Consider the following 3,266-nt stretch of genomic DNA (forward strand, 5'->3'; position numbering starts at 1 on the left):
ATTTCAATTCAGTTGGCTGGTTAATTGCAGTTGGGTAATCGGTGATTGCAGAGGCAGACAAGCTCTGTTCCTCTTCTTCTTTGTCTCCGTTCGCCAAACGATTGCAGCGGTGATTGCAGTGGTGACCTAGTGGGAACACTCAATCTGAAGATCTCTCTTCTTCGTCTCTGTAAGTCATTCCTCTTCTTTATCTGTGCTTCTTTTTTTTTTTTAAATTCAAAGAACAAAATTTTCATAAACAAATATGATTCGAGTAACATGAGTTGACAAAACTGCTATTTGATGCAATTGATCATTGACTATAATTCTAATGTCATTGTAAGTAGTAGACCATTAAGCACAAGTTTGGCAGCAGGTCATCTGGGCTTTACATATGACTATAAATTTTTAACCTGTACTAAGGTACATGAACTTCCATTGGTGATGTAAGTTCATCTTAGAGATGAGTTTTAGAACACATTGTCTTATTTTTTTTTGTCTGATGAGATACTTTAATTGATATTTTGATTTGTTAAATGATAATCTTATGAGATATAATAGGGGATATTATATTGTGTTTATTTTAGTTGTGAGGTTTTTTTTTTTTTTTGATAAAATCATTGTCTATATGCTATTATTTGTTTATTAGGTGGTGCATATCTATTACATAGTGAATGCATGCCCGTATTTTTGCTTATAGAGTGGTCGTATTAAACACGTATTAAACATGTATCATATTATTGTTGTATGCATTTTATTACGTTGGATTTTTGAAAAGTATTATTGCCGTCCAATCCGTTTAATTGTCGAACGTATCCGTTCACGTTCAATTGCCGTTCCCAAACTTACTAACTAAGTATATAACTAGGGAGAGGGATCCATATGATGACAGAATGCAGTTTCCCACCAAAGAGGTGGTACGGATTTGTCCAATAGGGGGTTTAATGAAGAGAGAGAGAGAGAGAATGGGATCCATAAGGAGATGTGAGAGGGTGTGTGCAGGAATTTGCACACTGACATAGTGGCAATCTTTCTACCATATAACTGTATTAAACATTTAAGGAGAGGGTTCCCTCAATACCCGTGTACTAAATTGGGCGAAGGAGGGGTTCCCCCTTTCGAATCTTCGAATTGGAGGGGGGTTAGGAGAGAGTGTGGGAGGGGGAACTACAATGTTTTGTATGTTGGCGTGAAAAAGTGTTTGCACACTTTCCGTGTGTTGATATTTTTCCTAAAAATTTAATAAAATATACATGTAACTACATATGTATACACAAAAGATGTACATTTGTAGGATAAAACTATCTTAGCCTAATGTACACACTATGCCTCTTCACATGTATTATCATATTATTTTTGGACAAGAGATTGTTGATTGGTTGTGTAGCCCTTGCACCAATGTGAGCGCATGTAGGGGTATCAATACATATGAGATTTTTTATTTCAGGAGGGATTGGACGATAGTTTTGTACGCTCCTATATCTAGGCACAGAAGCCACGCAACCAAGCAGGTTCTTTTTCCCTTATTTAATCAAAGTGAGAGAAAGAATAATTAAAAATATAAATGCAAGAGAGTGTGGAATACCTTGCTTGTTCAGAGAACCCTCTCCCAACATATATGAATTATTGGCAACTTAGGATTATAAAATTATAAAAATAAGAATCTAATAGTAACTACTTGCACCAATGTAGAACATCCCTTGAAGGTTGAACCTATACAATTCTTAGGCTCTTGAAATATTTACTCGAAACTTGATTTTCCATTGAGTGCTTCCAACACTTCACGCTTCTTGTACCAACGAAGTTTTGTTATGCGATTCAATTTTCATTTACTTAGACTTGATATTTATATTGCTTTGATGCTTCGGTAAGATACATTCAAATACCATTTTTTTTTAATGAAAAGTAAAGTATATATTAAAATTAACAGAATTACAAAAGTTCGAATTTGTACCCACTACCATATTTACACAATTAGAGATACGAGCTCGATTGGCTAGAATCTAAAAAGCTATATTTACATGTAAACGAATAAAATATTCGATCCGTATCCGCGTCTGCACTCGTTTAGCTTTCGGACGGATTCGGATAGTGCTAAACGGATATGGACACATATACGAAAAAGGATTTCGGCTATTCATTTACACCCCTAAACATAAGGGGAAGGTTTTCATACACGGCCGTGTAAATATGCACGGTCGTGTACGTCCCCTCTCACAAAGAATTGGAAAAATCATAAACTTCCACTCATTAATTAATGCCTTGAAACTCTCACCCTCTCACATACACAGCTTACGCAGACATGTATGAAAAATTAACCCTAACATAATCAAAAGACACAAAATAAGAGACAATGTTTTATGAAAGATGAAAGAGTTGACTAAGCCAACTACGGAAATTCTCCTTCTATAACCAAAAACCAAGTTTGTCGAGAATGTCCAAATGGATAGGCGCGTGATGCCTTGGTCTTTTGCGGATGATCGAATACCCTGTTCAATTGTCTTCCCTTATGCTTCAGCAGAATCTACAATACTATAATCAAAGGAGAAAACAAACATCTTTGAGTTAAGATGTAATAGGGAGGCCCCACGCATTGTCCTTCAGAGTTATGCTGAAAACTTCCATCAGTAAGTAGTAATGTGTACCCATCTGGTGGTTTCAGGTGGTGTAGAAGGAAACATATTGGAGGTTGGGGCAGGGTTAGAAGAATTAAAGTTAATTTCCGAGTTGGTGGAGTGCAAAGAAAGAGATGGTGTCAAGTACGAGGTTAAGGTTGCTGATCAAAGCTTGATATTTGAAAGAACATGATAGGGGTTAGGGCTATCCTGATCATGAATCACACAATTCCGTTCCTTCCAAAATATATATCATATCATACTATTATATAAAAGCACGTTGTGGCAAATCTTTCAACTACCTATTCTACCTTTCATTTTGATCTAAAATTTCATTATTCAATTCTTATCTTTATGTCATTCTTTCTTATAATTTCATAATTTTAGGTACCCTTAGTATTAATTATTTTTTTTTTTTAATTAATAGCAAATCATAATTTAGTGATCCAATAACAGACAGAATTTGGAAACCAAAATCTTTAGTGATCCAATAACAGGTCTTGTTAGGCAATTATTACTTCTTTTCAATCCATGGCAAATCGGAATTTGGAGACCAAAATCTTTAGTGATAAAGCTACACTTTTTCTTCCCATTCCACGTCTCTCTCCTAAAGATCTCTCCTTCTTCCCATTTATCTATCTCTTTTCTCTCTCTTCTCAACCTTAATTAGTT

This window comes from Telopea speciosissima, chromosome 6, assembly GCF_018873765.1.
Source record: "Telopea speciosissima isolate NSW1024214 ecotype Mountain lineage chromosome 6, Tspe_v1, whole genome shotgun sequence".
Taxonomy (NCBI): Eukaryota; Viridiplantae; Streptophyta; class Magnoliopsida; order Proteales; family Proteaceae; genus Telopea; species Telopea speciosissima.